Source organism: Lynx canadensis, chromosome E2 (genome assembly GCF_007474595.2).
Source record: "Lynx canadensis isolate LIC74 chromosome E2, mLynCan4.pri.v2, whole genome shotgun sequence".
Taxonomy (NCBI): Eukaryota; Metazoa; Chordata; class Mammalia; order Carnivora; family Felidae; genus Lynx; species Lynx canadensis.
Window position 1 is genome coordinate 18,616,675 of NC_044317.1, and position 18,463 is coordinate 18,635,137.

At 42.8% G+C, this 18,463-nt stretch overlaps 1 protein-coding gene across 1 annotated transcript in view; it reads left to right on the top strand.

Moving 5' to 3' along the window:
* Positions 1 to 1,746: 1,746 nt before the first annotated feature.
* GFOD2 (glucose-fructose oxidoreductase domain containing 2) overlaps positions 1,747 to 18,463 on the top strand; it is a 35,020-nt gene continuing 18,303 nt past the window's right edge. The window contains exon 1 of the mRNA XM_030297762.1: positions 1,747 to 1,925. The gene's annotated coding sequence lies outside the window, so the exon portion shown is untranslated. The remainder of the gene's footprint in view (positions 1,926 to 18,463) is intronic.

Here is an 18,463-nt window from a genome sequence, read left to right on the forward strand (position 1 = left end):
AAGAGGATAGGAACTTAGGCTTCAGCTTTCTCCCCCCAGGCAGCTTTCATCTAAGACAAACAAGGAGCAAATTCAGCTTCCAAAAGGTGGCCACAGGTCCTCCTGTCCACAGGGTAAGATTTTAATGGACTCCAAATACACTAATCCCAAACACTGGGTAGTCAGAGCTCTTCTGAGGGTTATTGAATTAGCTTCCAGGCAGTTTGAGGAGAAAGCACTCATACTCCAAATCCTAGTTCTGTTTAACTCTGGAAAATGAACCTTTCTCAGCTTCAGTTTCCCCACCCTTAAAATGTGATTAATCCTACCCCACGGAGGTAGGGGATTATAGCACATATAGGGCAGGCTTGACAGAGAGGGATACAGTACATGCGTGCTTCACTCGGTTATTTTATAAGAATATTACTCGACAGAACTCTCTTAGGGAAAAGTTACTGTGGAGGGAAGAATGGAATGTTAGATTAAGAACAAAAGTCCTGGTTCCATAAAGCCAGAGTAGATTAATTTCTCTCCAGTGGTTCTCTCCAGAGAGTGATTTTATCCACCCCCCCCCCCCCAGGGAACACTTGGCAGTAACTGGAGATATTGTTGGTAGTCACAACTTGGGTGGAGTGCTAGGCTAGTGGCATCTACTGGGTAGAGGCCAGGGATGCTATAAACATCCTACAATGCATAGATAGCTCCCAACAACAAAGAATTATCAGGCTCAAAATGTCAACAGTGCCACTGTTGAGAAACCCTGTTCTAGGGTGAATCTTGGGACAGAAACAGATATATCAAGCACAAGCACATTTTGATTCTGCATGGCTGTTCAGGATCCAGGGGAAAAGATTAAGGGGATAAAACCCTACCAGAAGAGGGAGGTTAGAGGTTACAATTTCTCATCACTCTGGGAGTCTTCCATGCTCGGAAGGTGGCAGCAGTGGCAGGAAGTCCTGTCTCCTAAAGCAGTTGGACCCGGTTGGTCAGCAGTTCTGAGAATAACTCCCTCAGCTCAAATGACATATTCTATTGTCACAGGTTGCTCTGGAACCATGGCTGGGACACCTTCCTAATACCACCTGAGTGGGGGTCCAGACTCACCAGGAGTCAGAAAAGCAGGGGAGGGGCTCCCCATGTAGGAACAACCCCTAATCCTACATTTCCAACATAGCCTGTTTTACAGTAAGGCTTACAGGTTTCACTACTCCAGCGGACAATATGGTGAACTAAAGAGAAGTCTTGTTACAAAACGGTATTGACTTGGGAGGACACAGGCTCCAGTAAAGATATCAGGGGCACTGAGGTCACTGTAGGACCACTAACATGTAAGTAACAACCGAAGAACACGCAAAAGAAGAGAAAGGAAAGAAAACAGGAACCAGAGAACAGAAAAGACAGAGTCATTAGTAGGAGTCAGGAGGCCAGGAAGTACGGCGAGTTCAAGAGAACTACCGCTTGCAACGACAGGTCGTTGTGTCCAACACCAGACCTTCCTTCATTCCAGAACAACCAAGGCCCACCACAGTTCCCAGAACCTGGTTGTTTTTGATGCCGGACGGAGGCCCGAAACAAGTAGACGCAGTAACACACTCGCCCACCAGCCACTACGACGGAAATAAAGGACCTAGCCCTTCGGCTAAGACACTTAACCTCCGCCCCTAAAGTGCGAGCATGCGCGCATGCGCAGCCCTCAATCACGGCCCCTCCCAGCGCAGGCCCACCCCCGTCAAGGAGCATGCGCGGACTACTCGCCGTCCCGCCCCTCCCTTTCCAGAGCTCCCGGTTCCTTAGAAACCAGGCGGCGCGTTCCCGGTGGCTGCGCTTTAGATTCCGGGGCCCGCGCGTCCCCGCCAGCCTACCTCTTGGCGGGCGGGTGGTGGTCGAGACCGGTCCGGACCCATGGTCTCTGGTACAGCGCGGGACGGGCGATGCCAGCATGCCAGGTGAGAGGCGGGCCCGCGGCGGCGGGTGAGGATGAAGGAGAGCGCGGGCATGGCGCGGCAGCCAGCGGGCGTCGACCGGGCCTCCGCGGCCCGGCGCCCGAGGTCGGAGGCGGGGCTGCTCATAGCCTGGGCTGGAGGGGGCAGTTCTAACTGCCACCGCGGTCGCCGAGTTCGGGGGTCGCCCCGGAGTTTGTCCTCCCCACCGCAGAAATAGGACCTACAGATTTGGTCATAGAATTGTAGAATTTTGTGTCCTGAAAGGACCTCGGCCATGACCCATCCCTTTACCGGACGCGGAAACCTAGGATCCCCTGCCTCGTGCCGAACAGACCCTACCTGTGTGAGGACTGACGCTTTGTGGACGAGGATGTGAGGTGTGGAAGCCTCAGACAAAGGGCGCATAGGGTAGCTGGTACATCGTCTTTCAGAGTGAGATGGGACTTGTAGAAGGTAAATACTTTAAGGAAAGAGAGTTCAGGTGGCAGATGGGAGAAAGGACACTCCAGAAAGTGCAGGTGGCTCTGCCAGTTACAAAATGCCCACTGGCCAGGTCTCAATGGCCCTGGCCTAGCTTTGAAGCCCAGGAAGGAAGCAAATGGACTAGCGGAGACAAAAGGTGAGGTAAGGTGTTCCCATCAAGATGTTATCACACGAATGAGGTGAAAGGAAATGGGGGTGGGGAGATCAGGACTTGAGAATGGTTGTGTGAAAAGTTTACCTTCCCTCTGCTGCCAAAGGTAAAGAACGGGACAAGAATAGAAAAGTTTAAAGTTGCATTAGCTAGACAGCAGGAAAGGTTATAAACCATCTTATAGAAGAAAGTGGGTGCCCTGTGAGTATCCAGAACCAAGTTGGGGCACTGCCCAGAAGACTTTTGTAGGCTGTGGGGCATAAAGGTCTCAGAAGGAAGAGCCTGTAGAGTATGACCCTTCATTTGAAGGGAACGCTATTTAAGTTAGAAAAGACATTTAACACATTATTGAGATATGGAGAAGACAGTTGTCTTTGTGTTGGGGAAGCTAGATTCATTCTTGATAAGCAAACTCCTTTTCTTCTGAAAAGCTATGTGCACCAGGGAACAAAAGACTTTTTTTTTTAACGTTTATTTTTGAGAGACAGAGCACGAGTGGGGGAGGGGCAGAGAGAGAGGGAGACACAGAAACCAAAGCAGGCTCCAGGATCTGAGCTGTCAGCACAGAGCTGACTCGGGGCTCCAACCCACAAACTGCGAGATCAAGACCTAAGCTGAAGTTGGACACTTAACCAACTGAGCCACCCAGGCACCCCAAACAAAAGAGTTTTTTAATTAAGGCCATCCATTTTACAGAAAATGTAAAAAAGTACTGGGTTTTGACTTGGAATATGGAGACTGGACCAAGAGATGAAAATTTTCAGCAGACAGTTCTGTTGGGACTCCCCATTTTTACAGTTAAAAATTCTGTTGTCAGGCTTTCTCTTAGCATCCGGTTGTCCTACTTTTCCTATGGAATGATTGGTCTGAGTCTGATCACTTATATTTATTTGAGGGGGAAATTCAGATATATGATTTCTTTAAGTATTACTAGAATCCACTAGTAGTAAGATTAGCAATAACACCCCTTCTCCCCGTTCAAAGACATAAAGATTTGTAATATGGTCAAAAGAAGTGTGTGATTTTTAGAAGATGGTCCCTGACTCTAATCATCAAAATCAATTTCTTACTAGCTTGATGAAACTAATTATCAACGTATGTTCGATTTTGCAGTATGTTTTCTTTCCCCCTCAGAGCGATGAGATACATTTAAAGTATGATGGTGTTAATAGGTCAGATTAGTTTAAGAAACAAAACTTTGTCTTAGGTTCATAAATCACTGCCAGACCTTTTCTGTGATGTTGTGGCTGTGCATTTTATTGATTTTCTTTCATCTGTGGAAATATTTTGTATAAAATATAGCAAGAGATATAATGTGGTGTTATTAGAAGGGTTTGTAATCTGTGCGGAAAATTGGCACTGTTAATCAGATCCTGTCAGAAAAGCTTTATGAAAATCATTGTATTCTTTGTAGAAACTCAAATTACTTTAGCGCTGGCCCAGATAGAAGACAGGCTAATAGGCCAAAATCAAGGTAAGATGGAAGGGAGTAATTACCAGCTGTGGAGCTGGATGCTGTGTGGGATGCTTTGAATGTAAGTGCAAATACTTTCTTGAATGCGCAGTTGAAGAAGATATTGCGTAAATGTGGTGACTATGCCCCATTGATTGGTGTACATTTTTTGAGCTCCTCTGTATAATCAGAAAGACACTGATTTTCTTTTCGATTTTCAAACGAAAAGACGGACTTACAGACTCTTAAAGTGTTTCTGCGTTGCTATAGCAATGAAACTTCGGACAAATAATTGCTTAATATCAGCTCTGTTTTCTGGGGCAGCTGAGGGCAGTTATCAAATCTGACCTGTAATAAAGTAATCGGCAGTATTTAACAGGCCAACATACCAGATAAACCAGTAATGTTAACAGGATCTACTTTCACTGAACTGATTTTCTGGTTATACAGTAAGAGGAGAAATGCAGTAGAGATGCAGTGCCATCTGATAAAAGAAGTTGTAACACAGACGTTGGTGTTCAGAAAACACAGGAATCGGAGACCACTAACTTAGAAGTAGGAGAAGAGCCTTTCTGATGTCTGACAAGTCACTCAGGCATATTTATAGTAGGAGGTCCAGTTCCTGGATAAATTCACTGTTGGAATAGGACAGTCTCTAGGAAAAAATTTCAGATTTTGCTATTTTTGAGAATTCATGTACAACATAGCAATGGAACATTATTTTTCTTAAATTAAAAAGTAGCAACTTTGTATTCCAAGAGAGTCCAAATATCCAAGTTACTTGAAAAATTTAAATGTTGGGTGTTTTTAAAAAGTGGGCTCATGAAAATCAGAATGATAAGAGATACTGAGAAAAATGTGAAAGCATTAAGACTTCCGACATTAACACTTACTATGAATTAGCCATTAGGTCAGGGATGAGCTCACTCGAGTATTATCTGTATAAACTGAGACAAAAGAAATGAGAAATGAAGTAAATATTTCTGTCTCACGGGATGGGAATAAACACTTAGATAATACAGTTTAAATAAACATTCAGAAGGAAGAAATGAATATTCCTGCATTGCTTAAATACACTCAAACTCTATCCTTAAGCACTTGTTCTTTAGATCCTTCTCTTAGAAGGAAAGTTGCAAGTAGTGCCTTTGTCCTAGATGCTCGCAGTTTTCAGAGTAGCCATTGACAAAATGCCACATTCTTTGGGACCCAGGATAGACAGGAATTGCGGGAGAGATAGCTCTCCCCTGCCACTTCTCACAGCTATTCCATAAGGGTTTCTACCTGTCCTCTACCATGAAAGATTAGGAATGAAGGCTGTGAGGAATGGGAATGGAGTATCGAATGCAGTCCTTTTTCCTAGCTGGAGATAACTGGTACTCTCACACTGTCAGCTCTCAATTTCTCTTGAGAACAGATAACCCCAAAATAGAACCTGCAACACTTCTACTTGGCTTTGAGATTTACCATATCACTTTGCAACGTCAGAATCTTTTGTTATTTACTTTCACAATTACATTTTGCTTAGAATGCTGGGGCACCTGCCTGGTTCTTTTGGTAGTAGAGCATGTTACTCTTGATCTCGGGGTTGTGAGTTCCAGCCCCACATTGGGTGGAGAGGTTACTTAAAAATAAAATCTTAGGGGCGCCTGGGTGGCGCAGTCGGTTAAGCGTCCGACTTCAGCCAGGTCACGATCTCGCGGTCCGTGAGTTCGAGCCCGGCGTCAGGCTCTGGGCTGATGGCTCAGAGCCTGGAGCCTGTTTCCGATTCTGTGTCTCCCTCTCTCTCTGCCCCTCCCCCGTTCATGCTCTGTCTCTCTCTGTCCCAAAAATAAATAAACGTTGAAAAAAAAATAATAATAAAATAAATAAAAATAAAATCTTAGGATGACTGGGTGGTTCATTCAGTTAAGCATCCAGCTCAGGTCATGATCTCACAGCTTGGGGGATCAAGCCCCGCATCAGGCTCTGCCCTGACAGTGCAAGAGCCTGCTTGGAATTCACTCTCTCTGTCTCTCTCTGCCCCTCCTCACCTCACTCCCTCTCTGTCTTTCAAAATAAGTAGATTAAAAAAAATAGTTCTTAAAAAATCTTAAAAAAAAAATAATGTTAGGCAAATCTTACAACCTGTGGACCATAATTTCAGAATGTGTATAATTTGTAGCAAAATAAATTGAAAATAGTACAGTTGTCTAACACTAGAGAAATAAAAAGCTGGTTCATGGAGTCAGTGAAATACGCAACCCTTAAAAACTGTGGTAACATAAAAAAATGCTTATGTCAGAATGGGTACGTGAAAAATTCAGGATACAAACTTATGAATACAGTTTAATCACAATATATTAAACAAATCTAAAAAAAAACCCAAAAAACAGAAGAACACAGAATAATTGTCTATGATGAGTATATATTTTATAATACAAACCTTCCTGGGGCGCCTGGGTGGCTCAGTCAGTTAAGCGTCTGACTTCAGCTCACGTCATGATCTCACAGTTTGTGAGTTCGAGCCCCGTGTTGGGCTCTGTGCTAACAGCTCAGAGCCTGGAGCCTCCTTCAGATTCTTTGTCTCCTCCTCTCTCTGCCCCTCCCATGCTCATGCTCTGTCTCTCTCTGTCAATAATAAATAAACATTTAAAAAAATTAAAAATAAATAAATAAATAAAATACAAACCTTCCTAAGAGTTTCTTGCTGATGTAAAAGATGATTTGGAACTTTCTTTTTGCAAGCCTTCATCCCTTCATACTCTCTGACTGTATTAAAGTTCTGGGGAGGAGGACTGGCAGAGGACAGCACTATTGTTTCCTGTCTCAGGTGTCAGGGAACCAAACAGTAGTGTGGTTACCTAGATAATGAATTTTCATGTGTATAAATGAAGGGTACACTGTACATCTTATGTGTTCTCTAAGATTTTTTTTGTTGTTTTAAGATTTTTTACTTGTAAGTAATCTCTATACCCAACATGGGCTCCTACTCACAACCCTGAGATGAAGGGTTACATGCTCTTCCTTCTGAGCCAATTAGGCACCGCCTAAGACTGTTTCATTGTTGTTGTTGTTTTTGGTGCTTGTTGATAGATAGTCTTGAGCCTGAGGGTCTCTTCAGTGTGTTTTGATGGATGCTTTAGTAGCACAGTGTTCCAAAGTATATTAGAGGATGTTCCATGTGGTTAATGTTTTCTGCCTGGTGGTGTGGTGGTTTCTGCTAGGAAATGGTTATCATCTCTGGGAGACCTCTCTGGGAGTAGCTCTGGGAGCATGTGAGATAGAATGTTTGTCTTCTCAGGCATCCTTTGTTTGTCCGGGAGAAGGGGGGTGGTAGAGACAGCCATATTTCCTGTTACTTTTCAGCCTTTTGCATTGGTTGACAATCCTGTGCCAGTGGCTTATGTTTTGGAACAATGGAGAAAATGATTGAACATAGTATTCCTTATCCGATGTTATTTTCAAAATTAAATCAGTATGCTTAAATGGCTTGTTTTGGTTCCTCCAGGCCTGAGCTTGCTTCTGGTCATGGTGGTTATTCTTTTAAAACTATCTCTGTTTCTCTTTTCCTTTAATGACTAATAACCCTAATATACTAAGGTTGTTATTCAAAGAACACTTAAATGTCTTTAAGTAATTTCCAAAGTGTTCTGGGATTGTTACCAAAATACCTTGAAGTGTGAGGTTTCAGGGACCTGTTTTCTTCTTAAAACTGTATAAAACCCAGTCTTGGTCCCAAAAGAGCTTAGAGTCTCAATAGTGAGACAAGACATTGTGTGTATCATTTAAATAATAACCAAAAAATCCTAAAATATAAAATGAATGGCTGTTTTCAGGAATGCATATCCCATATACATGCTGTGTTTTATAACTGGTCTTCTCCATTACACATTAAACATCTCCCCTCTCCCCTGCCCCCCCCCCCAAAAAAAGGTAAAAAGAAGAAAAGGTGGTATGACAAAGACTGTCCTGAGATTAGATTATTTTAGATTTCACATGTAATAGCTAGATGATCGTTAAATGAAACCACAGCTGAGTGTGGTCATGGCCTAGTTGATAAGCAGTTTTCTTGCATATAAGAAGGAGATACGTGGGGCACCTAGGTGGCTTAGTCAGTTAGTGTCCAACTTTTGATTTCGGCTGAATTCATGATCTCATTGATTGTGAGATTGAGCCCCAAGTTGGGCTCTGTGCCGACAGTGTGGAGCCTTCTTGGGGTTAGGTAGGTAGGTAGGTAGGTAGATAGATAAACTTTAAAAAAAAAAAAAGGAGATGTTTGTGAAGGGCTTTGGGCATTTCCAGTCACCAGAGAACCACTTCATATTTAAACTGTTTGGTGACCAGAAGCCATGTGACACAGAGTTAGAGAATGACAGTCTGAGTTGCTATGCTCCAGGGTGCCCTACAAACGTCCTATACCCAAGGGACTCCTGGCTGGCTCAGTTGGTGGAGTGTGCACCTCTTGATCTCTGGGTTGCGAATTTGAGCCCCACATTGGGTATGGAGATTATTTTAAATCTTAAAAAAAAAAAAAATGTCCCAAACTGAAATCCAGTGTCTATTACTGTCATAGATAAACCAGTTTTCCCAGGAGAAGAGTACTTTTCTCCATGTTGAAGGTGGAAAACACTTAGAAAACTTCAGTAAATTAAGTGTGCATTCTTGGTCCCTAGGTAAAACCAAAGTATGTAATACACCTCTCTACAGTTGGCTGTTTCACATGCATCACGGCCAAATATGCTTTACCTAAGTGATTTAAAAGAAAAGGCAGAGTCTTTGTTCACATGCCTGCTACAGTGAAAGATCTCTGAACACTCATTGTGTTTCTGTGTCAGATCAGTCCTTGGTATTCGGCTATGGGTGTAGCAAGAAATAGAACCTAAGCTCCAGGGACCTAGCCTGCCTGTCTAGATCACTGCTCTGTGTCCCACCTCCTGGCATAATGCCTGGCTCATTGTGGTGCTTATAAATATTGGGGAATAAATGAGAAGAGGACTCTGGTGACTGGATAGTGTGCCACTGAAATGGGTGGGGGTGCGCAGAAGGAGGTTTGTGTTTGAGAGGAAAGACAAATTTGGGATGGGAGCAGCTGGTAGGTCACTTATGTGGGGATTTCCAGTCGACACTTAGACAGTTAGTAGAGATAGAGCTGGAACAAGTTGTTGAGGCTGGGAATTGGAAGTTAATATTTGCATGAAGGTTATAGTGAAATTGAAAGATTAGATTATGTTGCTTCAAAAGAGAGAGGACTGAGGATGGAATTTTCAGGTTGATGTCAACCTGGAACTCACTGTTAAAGTAGTCTTAGCAAAAAAATAATCTTGTTCTTGCCAGATTTTCAAAAGCAATAAAGAACTAATATGGAGGGGGTGGTGCCTGAGTGGCTCAGTCTGTTAATTGTCCAACTCTTGATTTTGGCTCAGGTCATGATCTCATGGTTCATGAGATCGATCCCCACGATGGGCTCCATGCTGGGCGTGGAGCCTGCTTGGGATTCTCTCTCTCCCCCTCTCCTTCTGTCCCACCTCCCGCCCCTATGCGCGCGCGCTCTCTCTCTCTCTCTCTGTCTCAGTAATAAAATAAAATCTTAAAAAAAAAAACTCAATGTAGCCAGTAAATAAGTACTTTTTCCTACTGTAATCATCAGCTGAAGCTAACTTTTAGACCTGATAGCAATCCAGATATTTCTGTGGGTGTTAAATTTTTTCTTTATGACCCAATTTAGCTGACCCTTTTGTAGCTTGGGTAGTTATGCCTCATTGAACAGGTCATTAGGTCTTTCGTTAGTGCCCTCGTAGGACACTTTGTGGACTGGAGCATGGGGGCAAGGAACTGTCGTCTTTGGCCAGCTCTGGGTGTGCCCCATCACGTGGTAGCTGCCTAACAGTTTACCATCATATCAGCTTGTGGACCTGAGGGAATAGCACATCTGTCCTTTGTCCTGTTTGTGTTTTTGCTGACAATGAGAAGGTAGGAATCTGTGACCATGTCACTGAGTCAGTGTGGGCACTGTTAAAATAAAAAACAAATCATAGGAAAATGAAACCTTCTCCAGAGAGCCTCTGGATTTTTGAAACCCAGGGACCAAAACATTTATCATAACTAATTTGTAAAACTCAACACCTGTTTCTTTAGTTTGGCTCTTATTTTTTAATGGGAACATAAATGCAAGTAAAGAAACACTTTCACACATCTATCTGAAAGCAGTCCTGCCGAAAGCATTCATGTTATCATATCAGACTCTTAAGTACATGCTGTAGGTAGTCCCTCTGCTATGCACTTGAAGTTTGGAACTCAGGCTGCATATCCCCACTCCCCCTCATGTTTATGCTCTGATGATGGGGTGTGGTTGTCTTTCCTCTTTGGGTCTGGCTCTTGTACTCAGGCATTGACTGCCTGTCTGCCATACTGGCTCAATTCCAGGTGTTAGCAGGGGCCAAAAGGAAGGCTGGGGGACAATCAGACACCTCTTTCTAATTAATTCTTGGTACATGACTGGCGTTGAAGGCCTGATAGAAGGCATTCCTGCTTATTTCCCCAATAGGTCCTAAGTTTTGCAAAACAACAATTAAAATTGACCTTCGTGGTTTTATTTTATCTCCTTTATCATGCTCAAAAATTAAGCTTGATGCCTGGATGGCTCAGTTGGTTAAGCGTCTGATTCTTGATTTCAGCTCATGTCCTGATCTCACAGTTTGTGGGTTTGAACTGCATCGGGATCCTCTGCTTGGGATTCTCTCTCCCCTCCTCTGTCTGCCTCTCCTCTGCTTACTCTCTCTGTCTCTCTCTCAAAAATAAATAAATAGGGGCGCCTGGGTGGCGCAGTCGGTTAAGCATCCGACATCAGCCAGGTCACGATCTCGCGGTCCGTGAGTTCGAGCCCCGCGTCAGGCTCTGGGCTGATGGCTCGGAGCCTGGAGCCTGTTTCCGATTCTGTGTCTCCCTCTCTCTCTGCCCCTCCCCCGTTCATGCTCTGTCTCTCTCTGTCCCAAAAATAAATAAACGTTGGAAAAAAAAAAAAAAAAAAAAAAAAAAGAAAAAAAAAAAAAAAAAAAAAAAAATAAATAAATAAATAAACTTGAAGAGAGGGAGGGAGGCAGGGAAGGCAAAGAAAGAATTAGACACAAAAAGCTATTGTCCTCTAGCCAGTGTACCATCTATACAGGTTTAACCCTACTTCCCGATCTATTCATTCTCACACTTATTTGTACATTCATTCTTCAGTGATTACTCAGCACCTACTCTGTCAGCACTCTTTTGTCCTGGTGACAGCAGTGTGTGAGGTAGGCAAGATCCTGCTATCATGACAGATGCTAAATAGGTGATCCCAGTGAATCATGATGGGCACTGTGAAAACCAAAGCCCAGGCTGCTGGGAACTGTAAGCTGAATCACTTAACCCAGCCTAGGCCATGCTGGGTTAAGATGTAAAGAAGTAGTGTTTAAGTGGAGACCTGACAAATCTCCTGAGAATTAGCCTGCCAAAGTAAGAAAAGATTGTTCCAAGCAGAGCAAAGAGCTTGGACCAAAATCTCAGAGCAAGACTGAAAGAGATGTAGTAGCTGCTAGCATGTCAGGTACAGTGTAAGGGGAAAGTGGTAAGGTGGAGAGGTGGGGAGGGGTCCAGCTCATACTGGGAGATGCTTTGTGGACCTCATCAAGGAATTTAGGGTTTATCCTGGGGGCACTTAAAGTCTAGGGAAGGAAATGGTCAGGACAAGGAAAAACGTTAGGTGTCTGTTAGGGGACCAGAACAGTGGATGAATTCCAGGGGCATTGAATCCAGTTGGTGAGATGTAGTGACGGACTGGCTGTGGGGCAAATGGCTTCACTGCAGCCAGAGTGGTTTCTTATGAACTGGTTAGGACTGAATCACTGTCACCTGTTTGAGCTACTCTCACTTGCCTTCCCTTCACAATTATCTGTTGGTGTTTGACTGAACATAGTCACTGGGTCATTGTGGTCTTGTAAGGCCCTTAACATACAGTACACTTCTGTTAGATGGAGGAAGCTTGACTGCAAGGGGATTGAGCTAACGAGTAATCATGAGTCATGTCATGTGGAGGAGGGAGGTTAGTTGAAGGGACAGCTCTAGATGAGGGTGCCCTCTTAGCAGGTCAAATTGTAGCTTAAGACTGAAAGTAGCAGCTCATTTTCCTAATCCCAAGTGGCAGGCAGAGCTATTCTATTATCATATCATGCTTGTTTTCTTTCCTGAACTATTAAATCAGATTTTGCCCCAAACTACTTAAATTTGTGACATAAGTAATCTCTCTTATATTGATGAACATATCCCAAGACCCTACTAAATTATATGCAGTTTTGATGAGTTCAGTATATGCATCTTGGTTTATTAACTAACTGTGCAGGAACAAGATCTGCAATCTTTATTTTTTCAGCAGTATGCATTGAATACCCACTATATATCAGGGCTTGTTCTAGGCACTGGGGATGCAACAATGAATAAACAGACAAAAAATCTCCTGTCTTAAAGAAGCATACATTCTAGCAGGGGTGATTGGGGGAATCAAACAATGAGGCAAGTGAGGGAGAGAGTAAGCCAAGTGAATATCTGTACAGAAAAGGGAACTGCAAGTGCAAAGGCCCTGAGACAGGAGCATACCTGGCATGTTTGAGATATATTTAGTACTGAGCCACTGTTGCGGAGGCAGAATAAGCACGGGAAAGAGAGATAGGACATAAGGTGAGAGATGTAAAAGGAGGAAGGGAATGAGTGCAGACTATGTAGGACCTTGTAGGTCAGTGGAAGAGCTTGGCCTTTTATTCCAAGAGAGAAGGGAAGCCTGTGGAGAGCTTGAACAGAGGAATGACTTTTTACTCTAACTTAATTTGAGTCATTCTCAGTGCTATGTTGAGACTAGATTGGGGTGCAGTATGGGGTGGAGGAGCAGGGTAGAACCTGGGAGGCTAAGCTGTTGCAGTAATGTAGGTGAGAAAGGTGGTTGTGACTTGAACTGAGATAGCAGTAGGTGTAGTGGATGTATCTTGAAGGTAGAAAGCCAGCAAGATTTGTTAACACATCAAATGTGAAGTGTGAGAGAAAAATAATAATCAAGGATTACTCCAAGATTTTGACTTGAGCTGTTGGAAAGTTTGTTACCAATTTCAGAGATGAAGCCATTGTGCACAAGTTTGGCGGGGGCGGGGGATGGAGAATTGGCAGGGGGTGGCATGGGAATTCCAGGAGTTTAATTCTGGACATTTAAAGTTTGGGATGCCTATTAAAATAAGCATCCAGGGGCGCCTGGGTGGCGCAGTCGGTTAAGTGTCCGACTTCAGCCAGGTCACGATCTCGCGGTCCGTGAGTTCGAGCCCCGCGTCGGGCTCTGGGCTGATGGCTCAGAGCCTGGGGCCTGTTTCAGATTCTGTGTCTCCCTCTCTCTCTGCCCCTCCCCCGTTCATGCTCTGTCTCTTTCTGTCCCAAAAATAAATAAAAACGTTGAAAAAAAAATAAGCATCCAAGTAGAGATATCGGATAGGGAGTTGTTGTTTATACTAGTCTGGAGCTGAAGAAAGAGGACCTGGCTAAAATCTTTGGGAGTCCTCAGAAAATAGTGTGTATTTAAGCCATGAGACTGAATAGGATCATCATGGTTACCACGGGAGATTGGGAAGTAGCCAGAGAGATAGGAGAATAGCAGGAGAAATTTGTGTTCTGGAAATTAAGAGTGTTGCAAAGAGGGTGGAACATGCTATATCAGATGCTACTGCTGTGTCAGCACAAAGTGGAATGAAGATGAGAATTGGCCCTTGGATTTTGGGATTTTGGATTTTGGATTTTACAACATTTTAATTGTATTTGACAAATATCGGGTAGCTGAAGTATTTATAACCATTCCTATGGGGTTGTCAGCCATGATGCCTTGAATACATAAGATACACAATTACAGTTTGAAGTTCTGAACATTTCATTCTTCTCCTACTTCCTTTGGCCCATTTTATTTTACCTTTTATTTATTTTTTTGTTTTTTAAGTAAACTCTTTGCCCAGTGTGGGACTTGAATGCATGACCCCAAGATCAAGGTCGCATGCTCTACTGACTGAGCCGTTGGGCGCCCCGGACCCATTTCATACTGAGGGAATACTGTTAGGTAGAGGCTTGAACACTACTCTAGGAGACGGGAGTGTCTGCCAATTACAAATTGACTTTTTAATGTGCTTGGACTGCTGTGCTCTTTACTGTACTACCAATATGTCAGTGTTTTTTCATAAGTCAATCCTGCAGTGTGAGTAATGCCTTCCTCACGTGGAACTCGGAGTGCATTACAGATATGTCATTTAACTTTTTTTTAAAGTTTATTTATTTTGAGAGAGAGAGAGCATGCGTGTGAGAGTGGGGGTTGGGGAGAGAGAGAGAGGGAGAGAGAGAATCCCAAGTAGGGTCTACACCATCAGTGCAGAGCCCGATGTGGGGCTCGAACTCACCCAACTGTGAGATCGTGACATGAGCCGAAACCGGACACTTAACCAATGGAGCCACCCAGATGCCCCTAACGTTTTTTTAAATATCAAGTTAATTCATATCCTGTTGAATGCTCTTATAGTACCCTCTTTGCCTTTATAATGCTTTTCTCAAATTATAATGACGTATTTATGTGATGATTTGTCTTCTCGCTCCTGCTAAACTGTAAACTCTATGCAAACAGAAACTATCTGCTTTGCTCACCAATATAACCTGTGCGTTGCCTTGGCCTGGCTAATAGTACGTAATTAAAATAAGTATTTATTAATGAATCAATGTGCATAAATTACAGGTGTCATTTTATACATGAGCATCTGAAACACAGACTGTGATTAGCTAAGATAATGTCATAATCTGTTTTAAAACTAGGTTGAGGGCCCATCTCACTTAATAACTAGGGTCCTGGCCTCACCTCTGGCCACAGTACTTTATTTTAGCGTATTTTATATGAAGATATAATTACTAGAAAAACTCTTCCACAGAAAAAGCTGGCCTCTTGATACTGGCCCTTTGGAATGTTTGAAGGGTCAGAGATCTGTGGCAGTCTGTAGAGGCATCTCAGAGGAAGAAGGAGTGCCCTAAGGATACACAGCTTGGGATGGCTGCTTGCACTGGGGAACTGCAGGTGTAAGGCTGGTTTCGGGGAAAGATGGGGGTGGGCACTGAGTGAAGGCTTCTCACTCTTATGGTGTTCCAGGTCTTGTTGCCCAACCTGTACAGCTGCAGCAACAAACTGTTACACATCATTTCTCACTTAGAACCATCATTAACTTTATTTGCCTAAAGCAATACACAAGAATTCATTTTGAACCCTCCCTTCCTTAGTATGAGTTGTTCGTGAGTGGTAAGGACTTACATACCTAATACCTGAAGCTCAGTAGCTTGTCCAGTTTGGCATTGGTTAGTGGAAAGTGCCATCTTCAGAAACCCTCAGCAAGTGCTGAGACTGACTAGATCATTGGGCCTTGAAGTTAATTCATCAGAAAACTTAACTCTCTTGGCTCCAGCCGTTGTCTCTGTACTGTTGATATCTCCAAAAGTAAGCTGACAAGGTTTTATGTTGTTTTTAAGGAAAGAGACTTTTAGTTCACATGTATCAATTTTGTTTGATTATGAACCTGAATCTTCAAGATGTGAACAGGTTGTTCTGTGCTCTTAGAAACAACAACTTCTGATTAAAAATTGAGGTATAATTTACTTAGAAGTAATGCACAGATCTTAAGTATTCAGTTAGATGAGTTGTTAACAGTTGCATCACCATGTAAGTACAGTGCAACAAGAATGTAGAATATTTCCATCACTCGAAAATGTTTCCTTGTGCCCCTTTCCAGTCAGTCCCATACCCCTACCACCACCAATACCTTCTGCTATCACTATAAATAAAGTTCACCTGTTCCCATACTTCAGATTAGTGGAATGCTACAGTATGGGGTGGTTTGTTGGTTTTTTTTTTTTTGGTGTGTGTGTCTGGAATCTTTCACTAAACGTATTTTTTAGATTCATACCTGTTGTTGCATGTATTCATAGTCCATTCATTTTTATTGCTTTACTATATTGTATTGAATGATTCTACCATAACTTGTTTATCCAGTCTCCTATTGATAAACATTTGGATTTGTTTCCAATTTGGCGCTATAATGAATAATGCTACTGTGAACATTTTATTTTTATTTTATTTTATTTTTTAATGTTTATTTATTTTTGAGAGACAGCGAGCATGAGTGGGGGAGGTGCAGAGACAGGGGGTACAGAGGATCCAAAGCGGGCTCTGTGCTGACAACTGGGAGCCTGATGCAGGGCCTGAAATCACGAACCAGGAGATCATGACCTGAGCCGAAGTCAGATGCTCAACCTACTGAGCCACCGAGGTGCCCTTACTGTGAACATTTTAATGAAGTTTTTGTGGACATACGTTTTTGTTTTCTTGGGCAAATATCTACAAGTGGAATTGCTATGTTATTGGGTTAATATATGCAGGGTTGTTTTAATGTTTATTTATTTATCTTTGAGAGTAGGGAAAGGGCAGAGAGAGGGAGCGGGAAAGAGAATCCCAAGCGGGCTCTGCACTGTCAGCACAGATCCGGACCCGGGGCTTGATCTCAAGAGATGGAGATTATGACCTGAGCCAAAATCAAGAGTCAGCTGTCAGCACGGAGCCTGACATAGGGCTTAAACGCATGAAACTATGAGATCATGAGCTGAAATCAAGAGTCAGATGCTCAAACAAGCCACCTGGGCACCTCCCAACACTGTTTCTTTAAGAGTTTCTTTTTAGGGCACCTGAGTGCCTCTCTGCCCCTCCCCTGCTCGTGCTCTCTTTCAAACTAAATAAACTTAAAAAAATTTTTTTAAATAGTTTCTTTTCCCCATTGAATTGATTTAATACTTCAGTTGAAGATCAGTTGACTGCATTTGTGTGGCTTGCAGGGTAAATATAGTATTACAAGGCAGTAACTTTGTCTATAGAAATCCCTAATGACTCTTTTTGAAGCCTCGTGCTGAAAAGTAGAAAGGTAAAATGTGGAAGCAACCCAAGTGTCCCTGGTCAGATGAATGGATAAACAAAAAATGTAGCGTATACATAAAATGGAATATTATTCAGCCTTAAATAAGGAAGGAAATTCTGTCAAACCCTACAACATGGGTGAACCTTGAGGACATGATACTAAGTGAAATAAGCCAGTCACAAAGGTACAAGTATTATATGATTGCACTTATAGAGAATCAAACTCATAGAGATAAAGTAGAATGATGGTTGCTGAAGGTTGGAGGGGATAGGATGTTCTTGTGTAATGGATCTAGATTTTCACTTTTACAAGGTAAAAAGAGTTCTGTGGGTGGTGGTTGGTGGTGATGGTTGTGCAACAATGTGAATGTTATTGATGCGGCTGACCCATACGTTTAAAAATGGTTAAGATGGCAAATTTTATGTTGATGTGTATTTTGCCACAATTAAACATTTTTAAAACCTGACGATATAAGTACAGAATAGTTCTTAGGACATGTGATTCCTACTGTGTATTAGGATGACAAGGCTGTCTAAATTCTATATGAATGTAAGCTGCTTAATAGGAGTATAATATCTAAAGGAAGAAGGTCAGACAGAGTATGCTCAGGATTTGGCATTTAGTTCTGGGGGCCCCATTTCAGGGGGATTTTGGCAAGCCAGAGATTGGGCAAGCCAGAGCGACCTTGGCTATTCTTTTGATAGAGAGTATGAGGAAGGCCCGAGGGAATTAGAATTCTGTCTGTAAAGGAGTGTATCGGTAAGCTTTTGCTATATAACAAACAACCTCAAAATTCAGTAGCTTAAGACAAATATTATGTCTCATGATTCTTTTTCCTCCCCAGCTTTATTGAAATATAATTGACATATAACATTGAGTAAGGTAAAGGTTTACAGTGTATTAATCCGGTTTTCTTATGATTTTGGGGGAGATCTGGATGGTTCTGGGTTAGGTGGTCTCAGCTGGAACTGGCTGACGTGAGATGATCTCACTCATATAACTGGCGTTTGGCTCAGTGCCAGGTGGGGCAGTGAGGATGACTTTGGTCGCATGTCTCTTGTGATCTAGCAGGATGGCCTAGGCTTGTTCACATGGTGATGGTCCCAGAGAACCCACGAGCAGTGTGAGAGAGCAAGCCTCCATGCACAAGTACTTTTCAAACATCTTGTGTCATTTTGCTAATTTCCCATTGGCCAGAGCAAATGGCATGGCTAAGTCCAGAGTCACTGTGGGAGGTGATTGACTATCTGATGGCATGAAAACAGAAAAGGGAGTTATTGTGACCATTTTGCAAACAGCCTACCACCACCTATGAAGTTTAGAGGAAACATGACAGTTTCATTAGAAACATCACAGATAGTTCCACAGTGTAGAAGACCAAGGACTTCAAGTCCATCCACAGAAGAGTTTTCGGACTGAAATGGCCACAGAACAGAATCAGGCCACTAATAAAGGGAAGGTTTTGTCATTGGATGGGTTGGACAGG